The sequence below is a fragment of the Lithobates pipiens genome, unplaced genomic scaffold, assembly GCF_037356315.1.
Source record: "Lithobates pipiens isolate NorthernLeopardFrog02 unplaced genomic scaffold, aLitPip1_a1.2 Scaffold_30, whole genome shotgun sequence".
NCBI classification, from domain to species: domain Eukaryota; kingdom Metazoa; phylum Chordata; class Amphibia; order Anura; family Ranidae; genus Lithobates; species Lithobates pipiens.
This window is the reverse complement of record NW_027507791.1, coordinates 177,618,693-177,646,654: the sequence shown is the minus strand read 5'-3', so window position 1 is coordinate 177,646,654 and position 27,962 is coordinate 177,618,693. Positions and strand designations below refer to the sequence as shown.

Sequence of the window (27,962 nt, the reverse complement as noted above, 5' to 3'; positions counted from 1 at the left end):
GGCCGTGTATACCATGTCGTTTACCCTGCGTGTTGTTTTGAGCGCATGTGAGGCATGACTTTGTTAGGGTGTTTGCATGGTTCTTTAGATTAACTGTGCAGAAAGTTTTTTCATACAGCTGTTGCAAGGGTTGGGACCCTATATGTCCGGGACCATGCAGGTAGGAAAGGATGAGGGCCGAGCTGGCTTCAGGGATCCCAATGACCCCTCCATTTGTCCAAAGGCCTCTTTGGTCTTTGGACAATCCTTGCTGGACCCAGAAAAGGACATCAGCGTCTGTGGCCATGGATTGGATTTGGGCTGCAACTGAGGGGAAATCTGGCGCTGAAAAATCTTGTTGGAAAAATATCGTGGTAGGGGCGGGTGGATGTGTGGAGGAATTTGCCGCCGCTCGAGCGCATCTATCCGCAAGGGCGTTGCCTCGGGCAATGTAGCTACCAGTGGTGGTGTGAGCCTTGACTTTAATAATCGCCAAATGTTTGGGCAGTAATATAGCCTGGAGAAGGGCCAGGATATGCTCCTTGTTGGCTATAATTTTGTTGTCAGCCGTTCTAAACCCCCTGTTAGCCCAGATCACCCCGAAATCGTGAACCACGCCGAAGGCGTATCGACTGTCAGTGTAAATATTGACATCCCTATTTGTGAACAGGATGCATGCTCTGGTGAGGGCTACCAGTTCCGCGACCTGTGCCGAGGAAGGCGGAAGTGGCTTAGCCTCCAGAACCAGATCTGGGAGTTGTACTACCGCGTATCCTGTCAGAAAAGTGGAATCCGAAGGGCGCGAGCAACTGCCGTCCACAAAAACTTCCTCTGCACCGGCCAGAGGTACGTCTGTTAAGTCCCTACGTGGGGAGGTGACTTGGTCCAACACTTTTGTGCAGTCATGCATTTTGGATGGTTCACCATAATTCATGAGTTTGAGCAGAGAATGTAATAGCCTGAGGATGGGGGAGGTGTCAGAGGTGTGTTTGATGGTCAGATTGGAGGTGTTTAGAAGAATGATTTCATACCCGCTGGCTCTTTGGGTGGTCATATGTTGTGTATTGAGGTTTTGTATAAGGTGGGTTACTGAGTGGGTAGTGTATACAGTTAGGGGGTGTCCCAGAACTAACTTGTTGGCTTCTTGAATGGCCATGGCACATGCGGCCATGTTCTGGAGGCAAGCAGGCATGCCCTGGACCTGGAGTGGGAGTTTCTTTGAAAGGAAAGCCATCGGTCGGTAAGAATTACCGTGCTCTTGGGCAAGAACTGCTGCAAAGGCAGATCCATTAACTACACAATATAGATAAAAAGTTTTCCTGTAGTCCACTAGTCCTAAGGCCGGGGCGGAGGCAAGGGAGGAGAGGAGGGTGTTAAATGAGTGTAACATTTCCTCCGTCCATTCCACCACTTTTGGCGCAGTGGAGAGCGTGGCCCTCCTCAGAATGGAGTCATGAAATGAGCAGTCAGGGATCCATTGCCGGCAATAGACGATTGCTCCCAGGAAAGACAAGAGGGCGGCCTTGTCCCTGGGTGGCTGCAGAGCGTTAAGGGCTGCGGCACGGTGGGGGGAAACACTTCTCTCTCCCTTGTTGAGGATGCACCCCAAGTACTCTACAGTAAGGGTCACCCACTGTATCTTTTTCCGTGAGGCCAAGTGACCTGCCTTGGCTAGGTGATCCAGCAAGTTCTTTGAGTCTTCTTCACAAGCTTCTGGGGTGGGGCTGCAGAGAAGGAGGTCATCCACATATTGGATGAGTACCGACCCGGCGCTCGATTGCCAGGATTTGACTGTCTCATTCAATACCATAGAGAAGGCTGCCGGGCTGTCCACATAGCCCTGCGGTAGGCGGGTCCAGGTCAGTTGCCCCCTCCCCCCCCCCCCCCAAGAAAAAGCAAACATGGGCTGGGCCAGTGGATCCACAGGGATGCTAAAAAAAAGCGTTAGCTAAGTCAATTACTGTGTAGGCCACAGAGTTTGCCGGTATGCAAGAAAAAATAAAGGCAATGTCTGAGACCAGAGGGGGGAGGGGAATCACCATTTTGTTGACTGCCCTGAGGTCCTGTACCAAGCGCCATTCCCCGCTTGCCTTTCTCACTGGGTATATGGGGGTGTTCCATGAGCTGATGATGGGTGTCAGGATGCCCATGGCTACATACCTATTGATGAGGGGTGTAATCCCCTCAATTTTGTCAGAATGTAGTGCATATTGTTTTTGAAAAACAGGTACTGAGTCTGGGCGCATTTGGGGGGTGTAAGGGGTACATGGGATGAAACCTACACTCGCGTTATTCTCTGCCCAAATAGCATGGGTTTCCAGGGAGGCAGGTAAGAGTACAAAATACCCTTTTTTGGATTGTCTCTTTGGGCCTTGTAAGTCGCAGAGTGCGGAGCTGGCAGTTACTGCTCCCTGTGGATCAAATTTGATCACCACTCCCAGTTTGGACATTAAGTCCCTTCCCATCAGGGAGACTGGGCATTGGGGCAGGATGGCAAACCGTTGTTGGCAAAGTAGCACCCCCTCCGGGGTGGTTACTGATAAGGGTGGGGTGATAGGGTGGGTAACAGGAGTCCCATTAATACCTATGGAGCTTCCCTCAGAACATTGTGGCGTGTCAAAGGTCACATCATTGATGGAGCTGGAGGTGGCACCAGTGTCAATGAGAAAACAAATGCGTTTTCCATCTACACCCAGGATCACCTGGGGTAGGCTCCTCCAGGACACATTGTAACATACCAGGCTGAGGGAAGGGACATACTCCAGGCAGCCCTATGTCCTGCTTGAGGGTTGGGTGGCAGGCCATTGCATGGGAATAGGGGCTGGTGGGGGTGGTGGAACACGAAGGGCGGCGTTGTTAGGTGGAGGGGGTCCTCGGGGTCCTTGATAGGGCTGGTGATATCTGGGGCCTGACACTGGTCCTTGGTAAGTTGGGGGACGTTGATGTTGTGGAGTTGAAGGAAAGGCGTTAGGGTAACGCCTTCGTCCATTTCCCTTCCCCCAAGGTCCCGTTTGGCCCCTACGGTAGGGACAATTGGACTTCCAATGTCCCATTTGACCACAGTTGAAACAACCCTGGTCTGGTGGTTGGCGGGCATATTCTGGTCTTCGAGTGGGGGCATATGGTTGGAGTGCCATTAAAGGGGTTGGGGGTTCAAATGTGTTATAAAATAACCCCCCTTTTTGTTCAAAAACCCCGGAAGTTTCCCTGGAGCGGGTGTCTGACATGAAATCCTCTGGGGGTTGGGTAGCCCATTTGGGGTTAATTAATTTTAGCAGCTGTACTACTTTTGGCTCCCCTCCGGCCATTACAGTAATGGTAAAAAGGGACCCATCCGCCCCATCTACCGCTTTCCAGAGGTTGTATACTCGGGTGCAAAAATCATAGAATTTTTCCTTCGGGGCTTGTTTTGTTTGGACCAGATCTTGCAGAGCTGTGACCCCTTTGTAAAGGGTGCTCCAATGTTGTCCTAGGGTTTTCCAGAAATCTGGCCAGCCCCCTTTTCCCTGGACATGGGCATTAAACAGGTCTTTTACCTTTGGGGGGTCGGGGCAGTCGGGGTCTAGAATATGTATTATACTCTCAAGATCAATCGGGTCCAGATTTGACCCGGCGCACTGGCGCAACAGGAAAGTGGCAGCTTCCCTAGGATGTTTTCTGGGGGATGGACAGAGTTCTTTGAGTTTTGTCAGTGTGCCTAGGGGCAGGGGTAGGTGAATTTCTGTGTTACCTATGGTCATAAGGGGGGCCTTAATATCGGGGGTGTCCTCATCATCCTCGTCAGTAACTACGGGGGTGGTCATAGGTGAGATAATGGGTCCTGGCGCTGGTATGGGTACGGGTAGTGGTTTCTCTGTAGCCAACTTGATTTTGACCTTACTCCTGGTGACCACCCCCATCTTAGAGAGTTTTTCCATGGCCTGATTGTCTTCGGGACTCAGGACTATAGCCTCTCCCTCAGTGGGATCACTGCTTTGGGAGGTTCCCGGGCTCTGATCCGGGTCTCCCTCTGTTTCTCGTTTTGTTTGTGCTAGGGCGGCTCGGGCTTCCCTCAGAATTCTATGTCCCCGTTCTATTTTAGCTCTGGCTGTCTCTACTTCAAGGGCAAACCGTTCCTTCTCTTCCCTAAAGTCTTTTTGCTCAGGGGTCTCCCTCGCCCTCTCGTCAGCTTCCACTTGGTCCTGGTACTCCTGACCCTCCCTGTCTCTTTTGGCTTGGGATTCCCTGTCCCAGAGTTGTCTTTGGTGCGGGGTGGAGGCGTTGTACAGTGCAGCGGATATGGCAGCCATGTCTACCCCAAGACTGGGGTAGATGGCCAAGGCCTGGGCAACCTCGCCCTCGTCAGTTTTGACAAGGACATAAGGAGGGGGTATTTCTGGGGCATTCAGGGGTGTAGTTATAGGGGCCGAGGGTATTGGTTTTCCTTCTGTGAGGGCATGATTTTTGGCATGTTTTTTTAAATAAATTTTTAGAGGGGCTTCCCATATCTTGCAAGATTTTTTCATGTAATCTACATCCCACTTCCCGGGGGGGTATGAGTGCTTATGTAACTGACAAATCTTTTTTACTACATGCCAATCTTCTGTGTTGCAGGGGCCCGCGGGACCTATATCATGGATCCCTAATTGCTGGCACCTTTCCCTAACCTGACTCCAAAATGGTTCTACATAGGGACCGGGCACTATAGTCTGCACATACTCATAGGGAGTAGGTTGTTCATAAGGGGTCCCGTCTTTGCCTACAATATTCCCCATTATGGGGGGGTGTTATGAGATGCTTGGTAAGGGGGCAGAGGTGATAGCAGCCAGTGGCACGAATCACCTGTTGTTGAACTTCTTCCAGGGAATGTAAAGCAAGGAGGTGGGGTTCACTGACTGGGCTATGCAGGTTTATTCTGACTAGCGTGACAACGGGAGATGTTTCGTCCTGGGGGTACACGGGGCGTTCTCCTAGTCTAGTGGAATATCCCCCTGGGCGAGTGGCTATCAATATCAGGATATCAATTTGTTTAAGAAACAATAAACCAACAGTACAGTGAGGGCAAGGGTTAACAATTTCACAGCAATCTGGATCACAAGGTAAAGACATTGAAAGAACAGCAAAATACAAAAAAAACTATTGAAAAGGCAAGTTTGAAATACTTACGTAACCTGGAAAGAAAAACATGAACAACTAAATCACATACAATCGTTTTACATGACCAGATAAAATGAAAAATATGAACAACTAAATCACATGCAATCGTTTTACATGACTAGATAAAATGTGCACTGTGTTTGATTTGATCAAATTACCCTTCGGGCGTCCCTTGAACATCCAACCTTATTTGGGGAGGGCGCAATCTATTGCTTCCCTTCCCTGTAATGTTCCTCTTTAATCTATTTTACTTAATAGTTTTAAGTCAGGCCAACCTAGCCGGACTCTCTTTTAATCTATTTTACTTAATAGTTTTAAGTCAGGCCAACCTAGCCGGACTCTCTTTTTTTAGGTACGAGCCCTCTACTTCTCCCGATGGGCCAGCCTAGCCCACCGCGGAGGCACAGCAGCAATACAGGTCCCGCACGTGGCGGTCACCGCGGCAGTATGAGTGACACCAAAAGATCCTCACCAATAAGGTAAATAAATCAGTAGTCACTCACCTGCCGAATCGATGACCCCACTTCCTGGTACCAGCTGTAAAGGTAGGTCCTTGCTCTGTTAGGTGCTCGATTTCCCTCTTCCTATCTTTCCTAGGCCGTGGTCTGGATGTACTTGGGAGTCCCATTCACCGGTGAGAAAACTCATACACGAGATGTATGCGAATAATGATTACAATTTAATGTTTTGAATACAACAGGTTATATGCTGAAACAGTTGGGGTGGCGCCCTGTGGAGTAGCCAATCAGGGATGCGCTCGTAGCTATACACCAAGCTTTTCCTAGTAACAGGTTTATTGACAGAACAAGCAAAATAAGCAGAAATTGTCTTCACGGCAAAGCACGTCATTAACCTTCACGCGAGATAAGAATAAGACTACGATATTTAACAATATTCAACAATATTGTGCTAATAGTCTGTGGTCCAGACGTTCTAGGTCATAGACGATATAAGATAGTTGCATATCTTGGCTTTCTCTGTACAAACTCTCGCGGCCAAGGGCATTCAAAGAAAACAGCATGTTTTCCAAATAGCAAGCATCTATGTCAAAAGTAGTTAGAATTCTAGCTTGGTCATACAAAGTTTTAAAATGGATGACAGTATAACAAAATGGAGACTTGTTAATCCTTATAATCCCTCCTGTGATCATAACTTTGGCACGAAGTTATCGATCATCCTCTATACCAGACATTCTTGGAAAAAGCCATAAGTGCTTTCTCTTCGTCATTGGGCTTGGTTGCTATTGTTGGATGGGAATCCTTGGAGGCTGCTATGCAGCAGCATTTGGCGATCACATAGAACATTACTATCAACAACACTATCATCACTAATACGAGAAATATTTTCTTGAAAAATCCCAGTATGCCCCCCCAAATACCTCCAAACCACCCTCCTGTACCCGAGAAAAGGTTCCAATCATCTCCCAAGTTTTTTGCTTTCTGTAGGAGGGTCTGTCTTTGGGCTGAATGGCTTTTGATAATATCGTAATAATCGGGTACCGACAGACTTTCCACAGGAACGGTGAAGTTGTGTATGAAGGTGCAACACATCTCCGAATTGGCCATGAGGTTACAAATCCCAGTGATGGCGGCCAAAAGTTGTTCCTGCCTCATTTTTATCAGTTCCTGCACAGTTCGGATCTTCCGAGTTTCTTCGTTTAGCAGAGAAACATCTCTGGAAGTAGAGTTCACTACCCCAGAGATTATTTCAGCAAAAAGATCTATTTTATCTAGGGCATTCCACATTCCCGGGCTTCCAATGGAGGCGGCTAATTTTTCCCACCATGATGTTACTTGTCTCTTAGCCCTCCCGAACTCTAAATGCCCATGGGCAGGGGTCATTTTGATGTACTGATTGTCAGAGGCTATACCCATATATGGTACCATCCTGGCAATGTTGCACCAACCACCTGTAGAGGAATCTAGAGGGTAAGGTATGGTGGTGTGACATATTAGACCGCAACACACCATCCATCCATGAGGCAGATGAGGTGCTGGTATTATATCAGGGGGTTGGGATATGCCTGACCGGAGTCCAACTAGGCATAACCAATCTCCTAAACTCGCGGTGCTACTGTACTCTAGTAAAGTATCATTCATGTGGTAGGACTCTAACCAGTCTTTTAGGTCAGTATCGTCAAATGTTTCTGATGGTAGTACACAGTCCATTATGTTATATAAAGACATGTTCCCTATCCTTTCGTCACTATCTCCAATGGTGGAAGTATTCAACCCCTGGATGTCAAACGTCCCATCCCGCAGAAACTTCCCTAAGTCTCTAAGGGTAAGATTTACTAGTGTGTTTCTACAGAATTGGCCATTGGGGATTTCCCCGTTTTCTTTCCAAGCTCCATTTAGGAAACAGAAGGATGGGGGTTGTGTGAAACCAGAGAAAATAAGGGGGGAGGGTCTGGTCGTTATATTGGCCATATGGTCTTGTGTCGTCTCGTTAAACAGGTCCTCTACTGGGAGGGGGATTCCCACTACTGGAATTTGATTCCTACCCGTTCCCATGTGGGAGCACACCCAACAGGGTGCCCCTTTTCCCATTACTTGACCAAACGCGTATTGCCATAAAAAATGATGTGGTATTGTTGGGGCTAAAGAAAACGTTTTACTGTCCTGGGGGGGTAGTTCGTTCCGTGCTACCATTACTCCTAAACCTTTGTTGTTATTATTATTATTATTATTATTATTATTACTGGGCCTTGGAACTAATGCTCTTCTGTCTAGTGATCGGTTCTCAGTACCTTTTGGGCTTCTTGTAAACCCACACGACCCTGTCATGATACATGTCATCATGACTATAGAAAAAACCACAAAAGTCAATACTATCGACCAGAGCAAAATGGTGTGTAGTACATACTGATCTTCTAAGCCCCTGTCTCTTTCTTTTTGCAAAGACTTCAGTCCGAGCTGGTGGGAGGAGGAGAAAAGTCCAGGGAGATTCTGACAAACTGTTCCTGGAGGGTCTGTAGGTTCGTCTCTGGGGTCCCCTTGGTGGTGGCGTCCTCCTGTTGGTCTTGGGCAAGTGTCCTCTGGGGGTGTTCTGGAGTCGGTGGAGGTTCGGGGCATTTTTTTAGTCTGCTGGCATGGATCCACTGAGGGGTGTAGTCTGTGAGGACAGCAGTCCTGGAGACCTTCTCCACGTTCCATGGACCGGAGTAGATGGGCCCCACGTGCTTCCGTTGGGCAAGCTGCTTGATCAACACTTTATCCCCCGGGATGAATGGGTGAGTAGGTTCTGTTGGAAGAGGAGAAAAGGTGACAGCAACTTGTTCATTATGTTCTTCTATTGTACTTACCAGATGTTTCACGTACTCTTCCTGTAAAGAATATATGTTAATGTCAGTCTGTGCATCTAATGCTTTTAGTTGGGTTTGTGCTGGGACACCCATTAGGATTTCGAATGGTGACAAACGTGTCCTAGAGTGGGGGGTGGTTCTGATTTGGAACAATATTCCTGGAAGGAAATCTATCCAGTTTTTTAACGTTCCTCCTGTGGCCTTTTTTAGTTTGTCCTTTATATTCCTGTTCATTCTTTCTACCACTCCTGCACTTTGGGGATGATAGGGAATGTGAAGTTTCCACTGTATTCCCAGGCATCTTGCCAATTCTCGTGTCATATCTGAAGTAAAAGCCGGGCCCTGGTCTGACCAAATGGTGGCTGGTATGCCAAACCTACATACCCAATGATTAAGGAGAGCCCTTGCCGCTATTTTAGCTGTTTCCCCAGTGCAGGGGGCCGCCTCCACCCATCCTGACCATTTGTCAACGATAACGCACAGGCATTTGATGCTTCCCTTTTGTTTGGGCATGTGGGTAAAGTCTATTTGTAGGTCCTGTAGTGGGCCTAGGGGTGGGGGCAACTGGCCGTGTATACCATGTCGTTTACCCTGCGTGTTGTTTTGAGCGCATGTGAGGCATGACTTTGTTAGGGTGTTTGCATGGTTCTTTAGATTAACTGTGCAGAAAGTTTTTTCATACAGCTGTTGCAAGGGTTGGGACCCTATATGTCCGGGACCATGCAGGTAGGAAAGGATGAGGGCCGAGCTGGCTTCAGGGATCCCAATGACCCCTCCATTTGTCCAAAGGCCTCTTTGGTCTTTGGACAATCCTTGCTGGACCCAGAAAAGGACATCAGCGTCTGTGGCCATGGATTGGATTTGGGCTGCAACTGAGGGGAAATCTGGCGCTGAAAAATCTTGTTGGAAAAATATCGTGGTAGGGGCGGGTGGATGTGTGGAGGAATTTGCCGCCGCTCGAGCGCATCTATCCGCAAGGGCGTTGCCTCGGGCAATGTAGCTACCAGTGGTGGTGTGAGCCTTGACTTTAATAATCGCCAAATGTTTGGGCAGTAATATAGCCTGGAGAAGGGCCAGGATATGCTCCTTGTTGGCTATAATTTTGTTGTCAGCCGTTCTAAACCCCCTGTTAGCCCAGATCACCCCGAAATCGTGAACCACGCCGAAGGCGTATCGACTGTCAGTGTAAATATTGACATCCCTATTTGTGAACAGGATGCATGCTCTGGTGAGGGCTACCAGTTCCGCGACCTGTGCCGAGGAAGGCGGAAGTGGCTTAGCCTCCAGAACCAGATCTGGGAGTTGTACTACCGCGTATCCTGTCAGAAAAGTGGAATCCGAAGGGCGCGAGCAACTGCCGTCCACAAAAACTTCCTCTGCACCGGCCAGAGGTACGTCTGTTAAGTCCCTACGTGGGGAGGTGACTTGGTCCAACACTTTTGTGCAGTCATGCATTTTGGATGGTTCACCATAATTCATGAGTTTGAGCAGAGAATGTAATAGCCTGAGGATGGGGGAGGTGTCAGAGGTGTGTTTGATGGTCAGATTGGAGGTGTTTAGAAGAATGATTTCATACCCGCTGGCTCTTTGGGTGGTCATATGTTGTGTATTGAGGTTTTGTATAAGGTGGGTTACTGAGTGGGTAGTGTATACAGTTAGGGGGTGTCCCAGAACTAACTTGTTGGCTTCTTGAATGGCCATGGCACATGCGGCCATGTTCTGGAGGCAAGCAGGCATGCCCTGGACCTGGAGTGGGAGTTTCTTTGAAAGGAAAGCCATCGGTCGGTAAGAATTACCGTGCTCTTGGGCAAGAACTGCTGCAAAGGCAGATCCATTAACTACACAATATAGATAAAAAGTTTTCCTGTAGTCCACTAGTCCTAAGGCCGGGGCGGAGGCAAGGGAGGAGAGGAGGGTGTTAAATGAGTGTAACATTTCCTCCGTCCATTCCACCACTTTTGGCGCAGTGGAGAGCGTGGCCCTCCTCAGAATGGAGTCATGAAATGAGCAGTCAGGGATCCATTGCCGGCAATAGACGATTGCTCCCAGGAAAGACAAGAGGGCGGCCTTGTCCCTGGGTGGCTGCAGAGCGTTAAGGGCTGCGGCACGGTGGGGGGAAACACTTCTCTCTCCCTTGTTGAGGATGCACCCCAAGTACTCTACAGTAAGGGTCACCCACTGTATCTTTTTCCGTGAGGCCAAGTGACCTGCCTTGGCTAGGTGATCCAGCAAGTTCTTTGAGTCTTCTTCACAAGCTTCTGGGGTGGGGCTGCAGAGAAGGAGGTCATCCACATATTGGATGAGTACCGACCCGGCGCTCGATTGCCAGGATTTGACTGTCTCATTCAATACCATAGAGAAGGCTGCCGGGCTGTCCACATAGCCCTGCGGTAGGCGGGTCCAGGTCAGTTGCCCCCTCCCCCCCCCCCCCAAGAAAAAGCAAACATGGGCTGGGCCAGTGGATCCACAGGGATGCTAAAAAAAAGCGTTAGCTAAGTCAATTACTGTGTAGGCCACAGAGTTTGCCGGTATGCAAGAAAAAATAAAGGCAATGTCTGAGACCAGAGGGGGGAGGGGAATCACCATTTTGTTGACTGCCCTGAGGTCCTGTACCAAGCGCCATTCCCCGCTTGCCTTTCTCACTGGGTATATGGGGGTGTTCCATGAGCTGATGATGGGTGTCAGGATGCCCATGGCTACATACCTATTGATGAGGGGTGTAATCCCCTCAATTTTGTCAGAATGTAGTGCATATTGTTTTTGAAAAACAGGTACTGAGTCTGGGCGCATTTGGGGGGTGTAAGGGGTACATGGGATGAAACCTACACTCGCGTTATTCTCTGCCCAAATAGCATGGGTTTCCAGGGAGGCAGGTAAGAGTACAAAATACCCTTTTTTGGATTGTCTCTTTGGGCCTTGTAAGTCGCAGAGTGCGGAGCTGGCAGTTACTGCTCCCTGTGGATCAAATTTGATCACCACTCCCAGTTTGGACATTAAGTCCCTTCCCATCAGGGAGACTGGGCATTGGGGCAGGATGGCAAACCGTTGTTGGCAAAGTAGCACCCCCTCCGGGGTGGTTACTGATAAGGGTGGGGTGATAGGGTGGGTAACAGGAGTCCCATTAATACCTATGGAGCTTCCCTCAGAACATTGTGGCGTGTCAAAGGTCACATCATTGATGGAGCTGGAGGTGGCACCAGTGTCAATGAGAAAACAAATGCGTTTTCCATCTACACCCAGGATCACCTGGGGTAGGCTCCTCCAGGACACATTGTAACATACCAGGCTGAGGGAAGGGACATACTCCAGGCAGCCCTATGTCCTGCTTGAGGGTTGGGTGGCAGGCCATTGCATGGGAATAGGGGCTGGTGGGGGTGGTGGAACACGAAGGGCGGCGTTGTTAGGTGGAGGGGGTCCTCGGGGTCCTTGATAGGGCTGGTGATATCTGGGGCCTGACACTGGTCCTTGGTAAGTTGGGGGACGTTGATGTTGTGGAGTTGAAGGAAAGGCGTTAGGGTAACGCCTTCGTCCATTTCCCTTCCCCCAAGGTCCCGTTTGGCCCCTACGGTAGGGACAATTGGACTTCCAATGTCCCATTTGACCACAGTTGAAACAACCCTGGTCTGGTGGTTGGCGGGCATATTCTGGTCTTCGAGTGGGGGCATATGGTTGGAGTGCCATTAAAGGGGTTGGGGGTTCAAATGTGTTATAAAATAACCCCCCTTTTTGTTCAAAAACCCCGGAAGTTTCCCTGGAGCGGGTGTCTGACATGAAATCCTCTGGGGGTTGGGTAGCCCATTTGGGGTTAATTAATTTTAGCAGCTGTACTACTTTTGGCTCCCCTCCGGCCATTACAGTAATGGTAAAAAGGGACCCATCCGCCCCATCTACCGCTTTCCAGAGGTTGTATACTCGGGTGCAAAAATCATAGAATTTTTCCTTCGGGGCTTGTTTTGTTTGGACCAGATCTTGCAGAGCTGTGACCCCTTTGTAAAGGGTGCTCCAATGTTGTCCTAGGGTTTTCCAGAAATCTGGCCAGCCCCCTTTTCCCTGGACATGGGCATTAAACAGGTCTTTTACCTTTGGGGGGTCGGGGCAGTCGGGGTCTAGAATATGTATTATACTCTCAAGATCAATCGGGTCCAGATTTGACCCGGCGCACTGGCGCAACAGGAAAGTGGCAGCTTCCCTAGGATGTTTTCTGGGGGATGGACAGAGTTCTTTGAGTTTTGTCAGTGTGCCTAGGGGCAGGGGTAGGTGAATTTCTGTGTTACCTATGGTCATAAGGGGGGCCTTAATATCGGGGGTGTCCTCATCATCCTCGTCAGTAACTACGGGGGTGGTCATAGGTGAGATAATGGGTCCTGGCGCTGGTATGGGTACGGGTAGTGGTTTCTCTGTAGCCAACTTGATTTTGACCTTACTCCTGGTGACCACCCCCATCTTAGAGAGTTTTTCCATGGCCTGATTGTCTTCGGGACTCAGGACTATAGCCTCTCCCTCAGTGGGATCACTGCTTTGGGAGGTTCCCGGGCTCTGATCCGGGTCTCCCTCTGTTTCTCGTTTTGTTTGTGCTAGGGCGGCTCGGGCTTCCCTCAGAATTCTATGTCCCCGTTCTATTTTAGCTCTGGCTGTCTCTACTTCAAGGGCAAACCGTTCCTTCTCTTCCCTAAAGTCTTTTTGCTCAGGGGTCTCCCTCGCCCTCTCGTCAGCTTCCACTTGGTCCTGGTACTCCTGACCCTCCCTGTCTCTTTTGGCTTGGGATTCCCTGTCCCAGAGTTGTCTTTGGTGCGGGGTGGAGGCGTTGTACAGTGCAGCGGATATGGCAGCCATGTCTACCCCAAGACTGGGGTAGATGGCCAAGGCCTGGGCAACCTCGCCCTCGTCAGTTTTGACAAGGACATAAGGAGGGGGTATTTCTGGGGCATTCAGGGGTGTAGTTATAGGGGCCGAGGGTATTGGTTTTCCTTCTGTGAGGGCATGATTTTTGGCATGTTTTTTTAAATAAATTTTTAGAGGGGCTTCCCATATCTTGCAAGATTTTTTCATGTAATCTACATCCCACTTCCCGGGGGGGTATGAGTGCTTATGTAACTGACAAATCTTTTTTACTACATGCCAATCTTCTGTGTTGCAGGGGCCCGCGGGACCTATATCATGGATCCCTAATTGCTGGCACCTTTCCCTAACCTGACTCCAAAATGGTTCTACATAGGGACCGGGCACTATAGTCTGCACATACTCATAGGGAGTAGGTTGTTCATAAGGGGTCCCGTCTTTGCCTACAATATTCCCCATTATGGGGGGGTGTTATGAGATGCTTGGTAAGGGGGCAGAGGTGATAGCAGCCAGTGGCACGAATCACCTGTTGTTGAACTTCTTCCAGGGAATGTAAAGCAAGGAGGTGGGGTTCACTGACTGGGCTATGCAGGTTTATTCTGACTAGCGTGACAACGGGAGATGTTTCGTCCTGGGGGTACACGGGGCGTTCTCCTAGTCTAGTGGAATATCCCCCTGGGCGAGTGGCTATCAATATCAGGATATCAATTTGTTTAAGAAACAATAAACCAACAGTACAGTGAGGGCAAGGGTTAACAATTTCACAGCAATCTGGATCACAAGGTAAAGACATTGAAAGAACAGCAAAATACAAAAAAAACTATTGAAAAGGCAAGTTTGAAATACTTACGTAACCTGGAAAGAAAAACATGAACAACTAAATCACATACAATCGTTTTACATGACCAGATAAAATGAAAAATATGAACAACTAAATCACATGCAATCGTTTTACATGACTAGATAAAATGTGCACTGTGTTTGATTTGATCAAATTACCCTTCGGGCGTCCCTTGAACATCCAACCTTATTTGGGGAGGGCGCAATCTATTGCTTCCCTTCCCTGTAATGTTCCTCTTTAATCTATTTTACTTAATAGTTTTAAGTCAGGCCAACCTAGCCGGACTCTCTTTTAATCTATTTTACTTAATAGTTTTAAGTCAGGCCAACCTAGCCGGACTCTCTTTTTTTAGGTACGAGCCCTCTACTTCTCCCGATGGGCCAGCCTAGCCCACCGCGGAGGCACAGCAGCAATACAGGTCCCGCACGTGGCGGTCACCGCGGCAGTATGAGTGACACCAAAAGATCCTCACCAATAAGGTAAATAAATCAGTAGTCACTCACCTGCCGAATCGATGACCCCACTTCCTGGTACCAGCTGTAAAGGTAGGTCCTTGCTCTGTTAGGTGCTCGATTTCCCTCTTCCTATCTTTCCTAGGCCGTGGTCTGGATGTACTTGGGAGTCCCATTCACCGGTGAGAAAACTCATACACGAGATGTATGCGAATAATGATTACAATTTAATGTTTTGAATACAACAGGTTATATGCTGAAACAGTTGGGGTGGCGCCCTGTGGAGTAGCCAATCAGGGATGCGCTCGTAGCTATACACCAAGCTTTTCCTAGTAACAGGTTTATTGACAGAACAAGCAAAATAAGCAGAAATTGTCTTCACGGCAAAGCACGTCATTAACCTTCACGCGAGATAAGAATAAGACTACGATATTTAACAATATTCAACAATATTGTGCTAATAGTCTGTGGTCCAGACGTTCTAGGTCATAGACGATATAAGATAGTTGCATATCTTGGCTTTCTCTGTACAAACTCTCGCGGCCAAAGGCATTCAAAGAAAACAGCATGTTTTCCAAATAGCAAGCATCTATGTCAAAAGTAGTTAGAATTCTAGCTTGGTCATACAAAGTTTTAAAATGGATGACAGTATAACAAAATGGAGACTTGTTAATCCTTATAGTTACCTCGGGCAATCGAGAGGAAAAATACAGCAGGTCGCCAAAGCCAACAACATAATGGAAAAAAGCCTACGGCACCTGGTATTCCCAGGCGGTCTCCCATCCAGGTACTAACCAGGCCCGACCCTGCTTAGCATCCGAGATCAAACGAGATCGAGCGCATTCAGGGTGATGTGGCTGTAGGCGATCTTGCATCCTACTTACAACTCTCTTGACAAAAGCCAAGGTGGTCACCTCGGGCAATCGAGAGGAAAAATACAGCAGGTCGCCAAAGCCAACAACATAATGGAAAAAAGCCTACGGCACCTGGTATTCCCAGGCGGTCTCCCATCCAGGTACTAACTAGCCCGACCCTGCTTAGCATCCGAGATCAGACGAGATCGAGTGCATTCAAGGTGATGTAGCCATAGGCAATCTTGCTCCCTACTTACAACTCTCTTGACAAAAGCCAAGGTGGTCACCTCGGGCAATCGAGAGGAAAAATACAGCAGGTCGCCAAAGCCAACAACATAATGGAAAAAAGCCTACAGCACCTGGTATTCCCAGGCAGTCTCGCATCCAGGTACTAACCAGGCCCAACCCTGCTTAGCATCCGAGATCAGACGAGATCGAGCGCATTAAGGGTGATGTGGCCGTAGGCAATCTTGCACCCTACTTACAACTCTCTTGACAAAAGCCAAGGTGGTCACCTCGGGCAATCGAGATGAAAAATATAGCAGGTCGCCAAAGCCAACAACATAATGGAAAAAAGCCTACGGCACCTGGTATTCCCAGGCGGTCTCCCATCCAGGTACTAACCAGGCCCGACCCTGCTTAGCATCCGAGATCAGATGAGATCGAGCGCATTCAGGGTGATGTGGCCATAGGCGATCTTGCACCCTACTTACAACTCTCTTGACAAAAGCCAAGGTGGTCACCTCGGGCAATGGAGAGGAAAAATACAGCTGGTCGCTAAAGCCAACAACATAATGGAAAAAAGCCTACGGCACCTGGTATTCCCAGGCGGTCTCCCATCCAGGTACTAAGCAGGCCCGACGCTGCTTAGCATCCGAAATCAGACGAGATCGAGCGGATTCAGGGTGATGTGGCCGTAGGCAATCGTGCATCCTACTTACAACTCTCTTGACAAAAGCCAAGGTGGTCACCTCGGGCAATCGAGAGGAAAAATACAGCATGTCGCCAAAGCCAACAACATAATGGAAAAGAGCCTACGGCACCTGGTATTCCCAGGCGGTCTCCCATCCAGGTACTAACCAGGCCCGACCCTGCTTAGCATACGAGATAAGACGAGATCGAGCGCATTCAGGGTGACGTGGCTTTAGGCAACATTGCACCCTACTTACAACTCTCTTAACAAAAGCCAAGGTGGTCACCTCGGGCAATCGAGAGGAAAAATACAGCAGGTCGCCAAAGCCAACAACATAATGGAAAAAAGCCTACGGCACCTGGTATTCCCAGGCGGTCTCCCATCCAGGTACTAACCAGGCCCGACCCTGCTTAGCATCCGAGATCAGATGAGATCGAGCGCATTCAGGGTGATGTGGCCGTAGGCGATCTTGCACCCTACTTACAACTCTCTTGACAAAAGCCAAGGTGGTCACCTCGGGCAATCGAGAGGAAAAATACAGCTGGTCGCTAAAGCCAACAACATAATGGAAAAAAGCCTACGGCACCTGGTATTCCCAGGCGGTCTCCCATCCAGGTACTAAGCAGGCCCGACCCTGCTTAGCATCCGAAATCAGACGAGATCGAGCGGATTCAGGGTGATGTGGCCGTAGGCAATCTTGCATCCTACTTACAACTCTCTTGACAAAAGCCAAGGTGGTCACCTCGGGCAATCGAGAGCAAAAATACAGCATGTCGCCAAAGCCAACAACATAATGGAAAAAAGCCTACGGCACCTGGTATTCCCAGGCGGTCTCCCATCCAGGTACTAACCAGGCCCGACCCTGCTTAGCATACGAGATAAGACGAGATCGAGCGCATTCAGGGTGACGTGGCCGTAAGCGACATTGCACCCTACTTACAACTCTCTTAACAAAAGCCAAGGTGGTCACCTCGGGCAATCGAGAGGAAAAATACAGCAGGTCGCCAAAGCCAACAACATAATGGAAAAAAGCCTACGGCACCTGGTATTCCCAGGCAGTCTCCCATCCAGGTACTAACCAGGCCCGACCCTGCTTAGCATCCGAGATCGAGCACATTCAGGGTGATGTGGCCATAGGCGAACTTGCACCCTACTTACAACTCTCTTGACAAAAGCAAGGTGGTCACCTCGGGCAATCGAGAGGAAAAATACAGTAGGTCGCCAAAGCCAACAACATAATGGAAAAAAGCCTACGGCACCTGGAATTCCCAGGCGGTCTCCCATCCAGGTACTGACCAGGCCCGACCCTGCTTAGCATCCGAGATCAGACGAGATCGAGCGCATTCAGGGTGATGTGGCCGTAGGCAATCTTGCACCCTACTTACAACTCTCTTGACAAAAGCCAAGGTGGTCACCTCGGGCAATCAAGAGGAAAAATACAGCAGGTCGCCAAAGCCAACAACATAATGGAAAAAAGCCTACGGCACCTGGTATTCCCAGGCGGTCTCCCATCCAGGTACTAAGCAGGCCCGACCCTGCTTAGCATCCGAGATCAGACGAGATCGAGCGCATTCAGGGTGATGTGGCCGTAGGCGATCTTGCACCCTACTTACAACTCTCTTGACAAAAGCCAAGGTGGTCACCTCGGGCAATCGAGAGGAAAAATACAGTAGGTCGCCAAAGCCAACAACATAATGGAAAAAAGCCTACGGCACCTGGAATTCCCAGGCGGTCTCCCATCCAGGTACTAACCAGGCCCGACCCTGCTTAGCATCCGAGATCAGACGAGATCGAGCGCATTCAGGGTGATGTGGCCGTAGGCAATCTTGCACCCTACTTACAACTCTCTTGACAAAAGCCAAGGTGGTCACCTCGGGCAATCGAGAGGAAAAATACAGCAGGTCGCCAAAGCCAACAACATAATGGAAAAAAGCCTACGGCACCTGGTATTCCCAGGCGGTCTCCCATCCAGGTACTAACCAGGCCCGACCCTGCTTAGCATCCGAGATCAGACGAGATCGAGCGCATTCAGGGTGATGTGGCCGTATGCGATCTTGCAGCCTACTTACAACTCTCTTGACAAAAGCCAAGGTGGTCACCTCGGGCAATCGAGAGGAAAAATACAGCAGGTCGCCAAAGCCAACAACATAATGGAAAAAAGCCTACGGCACCTGGTATTCCCAGGTGGTCTCCCATCCAGGTACTAACCAGGCCCGACCCTGCTTAGCATCCGAGATCAGACGAGATCGAGCGCATTCAGGGTGATGTGGCCATAGGCAATATTGCACCCTACTTACAACTCTCTTGACAAAAGCCAAGATGGTCACCTCGGGCAATCGAGAGGAAAAATACAGCAGGTCGGGGTGTGGCTTGGCGCGCAACGGAGATGGCAGCCTAGAAGGAGAGCTCCGTCGGAAAGCGGCTCCAGCACGTCTGTTACAGTGGCAAACGGCACAATAATGAGCAAGCAGGCCAGGCTCCAGCATCAGACCCGTCCTCGCCGCTCAACAGCAGTTAATCCCGGCCGGGATATCTCCGATATCTTTAAAAATCAGGGGGGGCGTGGCTTGAGGTCCGAGGAAGATGGTCGCTAGTTGCTGAGCTCTCACTCCCTGAGGTCCTGCTACTGTACAATCGGATACCACCTAACCATCTAAAATGGGGAGCACAACGCAGAACCCTTCGGGGTTACCCTCCCGCTCTTCCAGGAGCCAGGATACCCTTAATTCTTAGCAGATCCCGGAGATTTTCCGAGCACGGCCTAGAGGACAGGCGGCAGACAACCAGGCAGCCCCACACGAGGCATCCCCTCATGGCAGGAGAACCGCCAGATCTCGTAGCAGAAGCCCGCAAGCTGCATCGCCTGATGTTACATCGCCTCAAGCGCTTAGCCTGGCGGATTTAAAGGCTATGACTGCGGACATAAAAGGGGCACTTTCGGCGGCTGTATCGGAGCTCAGAGCAGACTTTCAATCTATGGTCCTGAGAGTTGAAGAAGTTGAGGAGACGCAAGCCCGCCATGATGTCACCCTTTGCAGAGTTCAACAAGTATCTGAATCCCACGCAATCCACCTCCGTGATATGAATCGCCACTTAGAAGATCTTGATAACCGCGGACGGAGACACAACATTCGGGTGAGAGGATTGCCCGAGTCTATCGAAGCTTCCCAACTATCCCGTTCTGTTACGGCCATATTCAATGGCCTCCTAGAAAGACCACCTGATACGCCCATCATCCTAGAGAGAATTCACAGGGCCCTGAGACCCAGAGGCAGAGAGGCAGATCCCCCCAGGGATGTCATCTGCTGTATTGCTGACTTTCTATTAAAAGAAGAGATTATGCGTAAGGCGAGGAACGGGGAAAGGATTCACTATCAGGGTTCTGACATAAAACTTTTCCAGGATCTTTCAGCCATCACTTTGCAAAGGAGAAGGGAGCTGAGGCCTGTACTAGATGTGCTACGAGCTCGTGCCATCCCATACAGATGGAAGTTTCCTCTATGTCTCTCCGTTTCCTACAATGGTCACACCGTTAATCTCAGGGTGCCGGAAGACTTGGATCACTTTTGTAGCTCGCTTAACCTACCTCATGTGGAAGTGCCTGACTGGTACAGCGATTTCCGTTTGCCTACCTTACAGAGAGCCGATTCCATGGATGGCATATCAGAGGCTGGGAACTACAGCATCAACAGACGCAGGAGAGCTCATCCCCCGCCTCCCTCTCCCAACGCCCGAGGCAACTACAGGAATCACAGCCCCACTGCCTCGCCTGATCACAGGAAACCTCGACGATCTTAACTTTTTCCACCATGGAGCGGTATGTTCACCTTTTCCCTGCTTACTGTCTGCATACCCATATCCTCTACCAATATATTGTTCTGGACTGAGATCAGTTCGGCTGTGCACTCCCTCTCCTCTCCGCTTTACACGTTGTGCTCTGCACTGCTTGTGAACACACAGCTATCTACCTACTAGTCTCCGCTTTCCAACACTAACCCATTCTGGTTTGTGAGATATTCATCAGCGGTTCTCCCCCCTCCTTACATTCTGAGCTTTACACTGCCTCTGAGAATACTCTTCCGTCATGACCTGTTACTCTGCCTATTTGCTGAGACTCAGCGGTATGGGATCCATTAGTTTCGGCCATTCATCTTCTGCCACAACGAAGGGACACAGCACTGGTTCACTGCTGCGCTTTGACAGGCAACATTTCTCCAACGAAGGGACTTTACGTTTTTTTTTCCTTTTTATCTCCCCTTCGCTATTTTCGTTTCGTCCTGTTTTGCTCATTCCCCTGTGTTGTCATGTCGAATCATCGCTGCCCTCTTCAGAGCTGCCTCCCCTCCCCCGGTAACTACATTTCTCCCTCTCCTGCTAACCCTTGAGGGGAAGGATTCGGATGATTCTCCTACCACTGATGCTGCAGCGCAATGATATTATCCCTCTTGCTCCTATACCGCTTTACCTCATTGCTTGTGTGGTCTAATAGTTTGCTAGCTCATGCCTGATTTCTAGCTGTTTTTCAGTTTTTCAGTTATTTTACCAAACGTACTACTCTGGTTTGATACTATGGACACAGAGGAGAGGGAAGTTTCTCCACGATCCATTCACATTTCCCTTTCTCTGTGTGCATACACTATGCATACTCAGGTTATTATTTGTTCTCATCTGTTCCTCAGCAGCTCCTGTGACGGGATATATGTTCTTTATTTTGTTTTTGTGTGTTTATTTTATGTTCCCTTTTCCACTAAGTTTCCCTCACGAGGGCTCTGTGCAGTTTACAGTCGTTCTCTGGTCGCACCCTCCTTACAGGTCGGTATTGTGGTCACAGATATGACATGTAGCTTGTCTATGACATCGTTGGACCGTTTTGTTACGCTAAGATTTATAGATTATGTTTCTCCTCTCCGTCATTAATATTTTGTCTCCTATGTTGCTCGATTAAGATTAACTGGATATTGGGTGACATCTATTGTTCTTTCTCTTTATTTGTGCTTTTATGCCTCTCACACTGCATCTAGATTTACATACCTGTAACGAGTAACCTGTTAACTGTCACTGGCATTACACGGCGAATCACTCTTTAGGTCCAGTTTGCTCCTTTCTATGCTACATTCTCCGAACAGACACATTCTACTCCCCTCCCCTAGCAATGCAACCATTCCTTATATTTGATATCCCATATTTCCACTTCTCTGACCTCTAGGAAACACGAGAACGACTCATCTTGTTTTGGTCACCAATCACTCTCCACATCGGAAATCTCTGTGAGATTCTCCTGACCCATACTGGTTTTTATATTTTGTTGGGAATACCTTTCGGTACTTTCCGACTCCAGTGAACTTCCACTTCACACGGTTTTTTTTTTTTTTTCTTTTTCTTTCTCTTTTTTACTGGATCTTCTTCTCACTACTGTGCCTACCCAATCATACCTTTGTCTAACCTCTACCACTGCTCCTCCTTCAAGACTCCCCCCCCCCCTCTCACACCCCCCTTCAATTTTGTTTAGAGCTCCATCACTCGTCTCACATTCCTTTGTGCTATTACATTTTTCTCTCCCACCTCATACGCCAGAACGCACACCAGGATGCCAACCGCTAACTCACTTAAGATAGTGTCTATGAACGCTAAAGGATTGAACGTCCCAGAGAAACGTTCTAGCTTTTTAGCGCATATGAAATCCCTGAAAGCCGATGTGGTTTTCGTTCAAGAGACCCATTTTAGCTCTCAAGCCACTCCTAAACTCGCCAATTACCACTTCCCACACGGTTATCATTCCACTACTCCGCACTCCAAGACGAAGGGTGTTTCTATATTGGTTGCCAAAAATACTCCGTTCCAACTAATTGATTCCGCTATAGATGATCAGGGAAGGTTTGTTTTCCTCAAGGGTGTTCTACACAACAAACCCATTACATTAGCTAATATTTATAGTCCTAACTCTTCGCAAGTCCCCTTTTTTAGGTCAATCACCGATCACCTAGCTGCCTTTCAATCAGGTATTCTAATATTAGGGGGTGACTTTAATCTCCCCCTAGACCCTCTGGTAGATACATCGACTGGTACCTCTCTTCTCCCGTATAGGGCCCTAAAACAGATCAAACTATCTTTTCAACAACTTCTACTCCACGACACTTGGAGGACCCTACATCCGACTGAAAAGGACTATACATTCTACTCCAACCCGCACGACCGATACTCTAGAATAGACTATTTACTATTGACCCAATCTGATCTCCCATACCTTCAGCGAGCTACGATAGAACCCATGGTTTTATCAGACCACCATCCCATTTCAATCACTTTGCAGTTGCCCGCAATACAAGACCGCACACATACATGGAAATTGGACCCCACAATACTGACTGACACTGCACTGACTTCCCAAATACAACAAAGCCTTCAGGACTACTTCATAAACAATAATACTCCAGATACCTCCTTCATCACACAGTGGGCTGCCCATAAAAGTGTGATAAGGGGGAATCTCATATCTATCACGGCCAAACTAAAAAAAGATAGGAAACAACACTTATCGGGCTTATATGAAAAACTTAAAGTACTGGAAACAACGCACAAACGGACATTAGCCGCCCAAACTTTGCATGATTTACAACTAATTCGTACCTCCATTAGAGAGGAACTAGGAAAAGCAATTCACAAGAAATATATACTTGCCCAGCGACAATTCTACGAATTCGGCAATAAGAGCGGCCACCTTCTAGCCCAAGCTCTGAAGACTAAACGAGCTAAAAATACCGTACATACCATACATACCCCCACAGGTACAAAACTCACTTCCAATAAAGACATCGCCAAGGAATTTGAATGTTTCTACTCCGCTTTGTATAATATTGACCAATCGGATACACCCCTTGCAAATAACCCTCTCAGAAAAAATAAAATCATTGACTTCCTGGAAAAATTCTGTCCCAAAATTAACAACGCAGACATAGTGTCAGACCTGGACAACCCCATCTCGCAAACAGAATGGGCGACCGCCCTCAAGCAAACCAAGAGTGGCAAGAGCCCTGGCCCTGATGGCCTGCCAGCGGTCTATTATAAGACCTTCTCGGAGGTCCTTCAAGAACCATTTAGGAGAGCCTTCAACTCCGTATCTGACACTATGCCTCTTCATCAGGACATGCTCGAAGCCCATATTGTAGTGATACCGAAAGGCGACAAAGACCCGACCCAGACTGAAAATTATAGGCCTATTTCCCTTCTAAACACTGATCTAAAAATTTTCTCCAAAATTATCGCTAACAGACTTCTCCCACTTATCCCCAAATTAGTTTCTACTGACCAAGTTGGTTTTGTCCCAGGCCGAGAGGCAAGGGACAACACGCTTAAAGCCCTCAACATCCATCACCTGATAACGTCGACTGCCCAGAGGGGTTTTTTCCTCTCACTGGACGCGGAGAAGGCATTCGACAGGGTAGCATGGGATTACATGCAGGGGGTCCTTCAGACCATTGGTTTGGGACCCCAGATACGTAGATTTGTTGATTCATTGTATGCATACCCGAAAGCGAAGATCAGAGTCAATAACACCCTGTCGGATGCCTTCTCCATACACAACGGAACCAGGCAGGGATGCCCTCTGTCCCCGATTTTATACATCCTTACGCTGGAACCCTTCCTGAACAGCCTACGGGCAAATACAGACATCACGGGGGTCCGTTCCACAGTGAAAGAATATAAAATTGCCGCTTACGCGGACGACATCTTAATGTTCCTTACTAACCCTCACATAACGATCCCCTCCCTGTTAAAAGAATTTAACCTATTTCATTCCCTCTCCAACCTTAAAATAAACTTCAAGAAATCTTATGCCCTAAACATTTCATTATCTCCCACGGAAGTAGAACACTGTAAACATAATTTCCCTTTTCAATGGACTGATGAAAACATCACATACTTGGGGGTCCAAATCACAAAAAACCTGGAGGATCTGTACGCCAAAAATTATATTCCCATACTTAATAGAATTATATCTGACCTGAAAAAATTGAATAAACCGATCTTCTCTTGGTTCGGTAGAGCCTCTATTTTGAAGATGAACATATTGCCCCGTCTTCTTTATCTTCTACAAGCTATGCCTATCAAAATTCCTCTGGCTTTCTTTAAATCATATAAGCAAATTTGCACCAATTTTCTATGGAACGGGCGACAACCCAGAATTAGTTTCTTCCAACTCTCCCTTCCTAAAAACAAAGGTGGAATAGGCCTTCCAGATATCAGCAATTACTATAAAGCTACTCATCTAACTAGGATAATAGATTGGAACATTCATTCACCTTTTAAAGACTGGGTTGCCCTAGAAGCTTCATTCATAGCTGCCCCTCTGCAGCACTTACCTTGGATTGCTCACTCTACTAGGATGGCCACGGTCAAATCTCACCCACTCATTGCTCCTACTATCCAATGCTTCCACACTACCTGCACACAAAATAACATCTCGTCCCCTTCTAGCCCTCTTACCCCGTTGAAAATGAATCCAAATTTTACTCCAGGTATGCACAAGTCCTTCCTCATTCAGCACTGGACACAAGAACCGATATTGGCTAAATCTTTCTATAAAAATGGTCGAATGCTCTCAGCCAGACAAGTTGCTCTAGATATGCGTTCACCACCTATACCTTTCTGGACATTCCAGCAAATTCAGCATTTCCTGACACATTCCCCACGACATTTAGAGTACTCTAGGTCCCTGACTCCATTTGAACGACTTTGCTCCTCCACGACGCCTATGACACATCTTATCTCTCTAACTCACTCTCTTTTGTTTGAAGGCCAAGACCCAACAGTTTCTTTAGCTTGTAAAGCCTGGGAAAGAGATTTGGACACTCCCCTCTCCTGTGAGGACTGGGAAAACATTTTGCTTAACATTCATAAAGGCACGCTAAATGTCTCCACCCAAGAAAACGGGTTCAAAATCCTGAGTCGTTGGTACCGTACTCCTACTCTACTTCACACCTGGGACCCACATATTCCAGATACCTGTTGGAGATGTAATAACCATCGGGGCACACTCCTACATCTGTGGTGGGCATGCCCAGCTATACAACCCTTTTGGACACAAATTCACGAGATAATCTGCAAGATAACGGATGTGATTGTCCCCTTTACTCCGGCCCAATATCTTCTACACCATAATACCTCCCTGAAGTCCTCTTATCGAAAATCTCTGACACTCCATCTGATTAGCGCAGCCAAACAGTGCATCCCGATCTACTGGAAGTCCCCCAATATACCCTCCATTAAAGAATGGTTACACAGAGTTGACAAAATTGCTAACATGGAAAAACTGATCCACATCACTAAAGATACGCCGACTAAATTTGGTTCGAAGTGGACCCCGTGGCAGATATTCATAACCTCTGATACGTTTCAGGATTTAACTAGATGATATCCTTACTGGCAGGACCTACTGACCACTAATGTGAGACGAGTGATGGATCATCTCTTTATACCCCTTTCCTACCTTCTATCCCAATCTCTTTATCTTTTTGTGGCTTCTCCCCCTCCCATAACCACCACACAGCTTTATTTCACTTGGCCTATACCCGCCTCAGTAATTTGAGATGCTGACAGCACCATTCAGGTTTCAAATACTTAAGACTTGGTCTTCGTTAGATTCATTTGCGGGTAGTAAACTTAATCTTGCAGGTTCTTTACTTTGTATCAGAAGACTTCCATTTTCCAAGTGTTCAGTTTTATGTCCTATGTTACATCTGATGTTTTGGTTATTTGAGACATAATATGCTGTTTATCCACCTTCCTTTTCCCCTTATGAAGCATTCATGTATTGAAGGTGTAATTCTCTGTATCTTGTTATACTGAAATAAAAAATTTTTTGGAAAAAAAAAAAAAAAAAAATCAGGCCTCAGCATTACAGGCCCCGGGGGAGGACAAGATGGTGCCGGTCCATGCGGCCGAGGAATACAGCGAGGACTCGCAATCGGCTACCGAGGACAATGGCAGGCATGGCTACCGTTCCACACACCCACTTACCTACGAGGACATGTCCGGCTTCGCAGCAGATATTAAGGCCTCGTTCTCCGCAGCGATCACGGACTTAAAGACCAGTTTCCTGGTCATGCAGGAAAAAATGGCGGCTGCAGAGACGGCGGGTAAGATGAGAGACAGATCCATACATAGACTTGACGAGGTTGTCACGGCCCACTCCCTACATTTCATAGAAATGAACAGACATTTGGAGGATCTGGATAACAGGGGGAGACGAAATAATATCAGGGTACGCGGCATACCGGAGTCCGTTGCGCCCGACCAAATCACCTCAGTCTTACAAAGGGTTTTCAATACTCTACTCGAACGTCCGGAGGACTCGGTTATTGACTTCGTTAGAGCGCACAGAGCACTCAGAGCGAGGGGCCCTGATACCCTACCCCCACGCGATATCATTTGTTGCTTACAGAGCTTTACACTTAAGGAGGATGTAATGACCAAGGCCCGTAGGAACGACCAAATAGTGTTCAACGGGGAGAATATAAAACTTTTCCAGGACTTGTCCCAAATAACTTTGAGAAACCGAAGGGCTCTACGTCCTCTGCTTGAAAAGTTGAGGGAAAAAGATATGCGTTACTCGTGGCGCTTTCCCTTCGCTCTGCTGGTTACACACGGAGGCAAGCAACATATCCTACGAACGCCTGCGGACCTCCCGGAATTTTGCGCAGCTCTCCAGCTTGATCCGATCGTTCTGCCCGACTGGTATCAGGAGTTCTCCATGCCAACTAAGGACAGAAGTCCACCAGCTTCACCGTTCGCCTCACCGGAAAAACACCTCTCCAAACGACAGAGGCCAGGACGAGGAGATTTCTCACCAAGGGGTACCCCACGAAGTCGCCCACACTCCTCCAGGAATCTGATGGAAGCTTAAGATTTATGAAGCGTTCGTACCTACCTACCTTCCAGACGCTACAACGTCGCTCTTTTACCACCTGACCACCGCCTAGCCATCGGGGATTCCATGCTCCGCCAGCGCCAACAGTAGATCATTTCTAATTACATGCTTCAATATCGTAGAAACGACTCCCTGTGAAACCACGATCCGTTCGATTCCATCCTGTTTCTTAGGTGTTTCTTCGGAAATACCACGTCAGTATTACACATTTGCATTTATAGGGTATAAAGGCTGCAGGACAACGGCTGACTTTCTGAATAACGCAGCACTGGCAGGGCGATAGTGATGGAGGATCCGTGTTCAAGGGGCGAAGATGCCTATCCAGGGCAATAATAGCCCCCCCAGATTGTAATGAGCGGGTGGCGGGAGGGGTACGGTTCATTGGAGGGTAGGAGGTACCTTAATTTCTCATTAATTGCCATTTGCTAGGCCTGCTTGTTCTATTCTTGTTCTATTCTCGCTTTTGTTTTATTTTGATTCTGGTTTATGTTTATTGCTTTTCCGTTTTATTAATCAGATACCAGTTTGCATTATATGTATGTTTGCTGCTGTGACAGACCAATTAGCACCTTTCATACGCTTTATGGGGCCGCTCACGACGGTTCCTTGCACTTATAGTTGAATTACCACCGTGATAGACAACGGTCCGGTGCCTTCAAATACATACCTTCTCAGGGCGGACACTGGGCTAATTGGCCTGAGGTGCCCTGCACGGTG

General features: G+C 48.2%; 8 non-coding genes and 7 pseudogenes across 8 annotated transcripts; all 15 read right to left on the bottom strand.

Annotated features, from left to right (window-relative positions):
• Positions 1-15,297: 15,297 nt before the first annotated feature.
• Positions 15,298-15,416, bottom strand: LOC143952118 (5S ribosomal RNA). Its single transcript, XR_013267326.1, has one exon. It is a non-coding gene; the product is annotated as a 5S ribosomal RNA (ribosomal RNA).
• A 109-nt stretch (positions 15,417-15,525) lies between these two features.
• LOC143944470 (5S ribosomal RNA) lies at positions 15,526-15,643 on the bottom strand (annotated as a pseudogene).
• A 109-nt stretch (positions 15,644-15,752) lies between these two features.
• On the bottom strand, positions 15,753-15,871 carry LOC143944229 (5S ribosomal RNA; annotated as a pseudogene).
• Positions 15,872-15,980: 109 nt separating this feature from the next.
• LOC143954933 (5S ribosomal RNA) lies at positions 15,981-16,099 on the bottom strand. Its single transcript, XR_013269769.1, has one exon. It is a non-coding gene; the product is annotated as a 5S ribosomal RNA (ribosomal RNA).
• A 109-nt stretch (positions 16,100-16,208) lies between these two features.
• LOC143945858 (5S ribosomal RNA) lies at positions 16,209-16,327 on the bottom strand (annotated as a pseudogene).
• Positions 16,328-16,436: 109 nt separating this feature from the next.
• Positions 16,437-16,555, bottom strand: LOC143948086 (5S ribosomal RNA; annotated as a pseudogene).
• Positions 16,556-16,664: 109 nt separating this feature from the next.
• LOC143944700 (5S ribosomal RNA) lies at positions 16,665-16,783 on the bottom strand. Its single transcript, XR_013265051.1, has one exon. It is a non-coding gene; the product is annotated as a 5S ribosomal RNA (ribosomal RNA).
• A 109-nt stretch (positions 16,784-16,892) lies between these two features.
• On the bottom strand, positions 16,893-17,011 carry LOC143943530 (5S ribosomal RNA; annotated as a pseudogene).
• A 109-nt stretch (positions 17,012-17,120) lies between these two features.
• Positions 17,121-17,239, bottom strand: LOC143945105 (5S ribosomal RNA; annotated as a pseudogene).
• Positions 17,240-17,348: 109 nt separating this feature from the next.
• Positions 17,349-17,457, bottom strand: LOC143948324 (5S ribosomal RNA; annotated as a pseudogene).
• A 108-nt stretch (positions 17,458-17,565) lies between these two features.
• On the bottom strand, positions 17,566-17,684 carry LOC143949478 (5S ribosomal RNA). The gene has a single exon (XR_013265491.1). It is a non-coding gene; the product is annotated as a 5S ribosomal RNA (ribosomal RNA).
• A 109-nt stretch (positions 17,685-17,793) lies between these two features.
• On the bottom strand, positions 17,794-17,912 carry LOC143951004 (5S ribosomal RNA). The gene has a single exon (XR_013266317.1). It is a non-coding gene; the product is annotated as a 5S ribosomal RNA (ribosomal RNA).
• A 109-nt stretch (positions 17,913-18,021) lies between these two features.
• Positions 18,022-18,140, bottom strand: LOC143943443 (5S ribosomal RNA). Its single transcript, XR_013264935.1, has one exon. It is a non-coding gene; the product is annotated as a 5S ribosomal RNA (ribosomal RNA).
• Positions 18,141-18,249: 109 nt separating this feature from the next.
• On the bottom strand, positions 18,250-18,368 carry LOC143950785 (5S ribosomal RNA). The gene has a single exon (XR_013266120.1). It is a non-coding gene; the product is annotated as a 5S ribosomal RNA (ribosomal RNA).
• Positions 18,369-18,477: 109 nt separating this feature from the next.
• LOC143945587 (5S ribosomal RNA) lies at positions 18,478-18,596 on the bottom strand. The gene has a single exon (XR_013265132.1). It is a non-coding gene; the product is annotated as a 5S ribosomal RNA (ribosomal RNA).
• Positions 18,597-27,962: the final 9,366 nt, after the last annotated feature.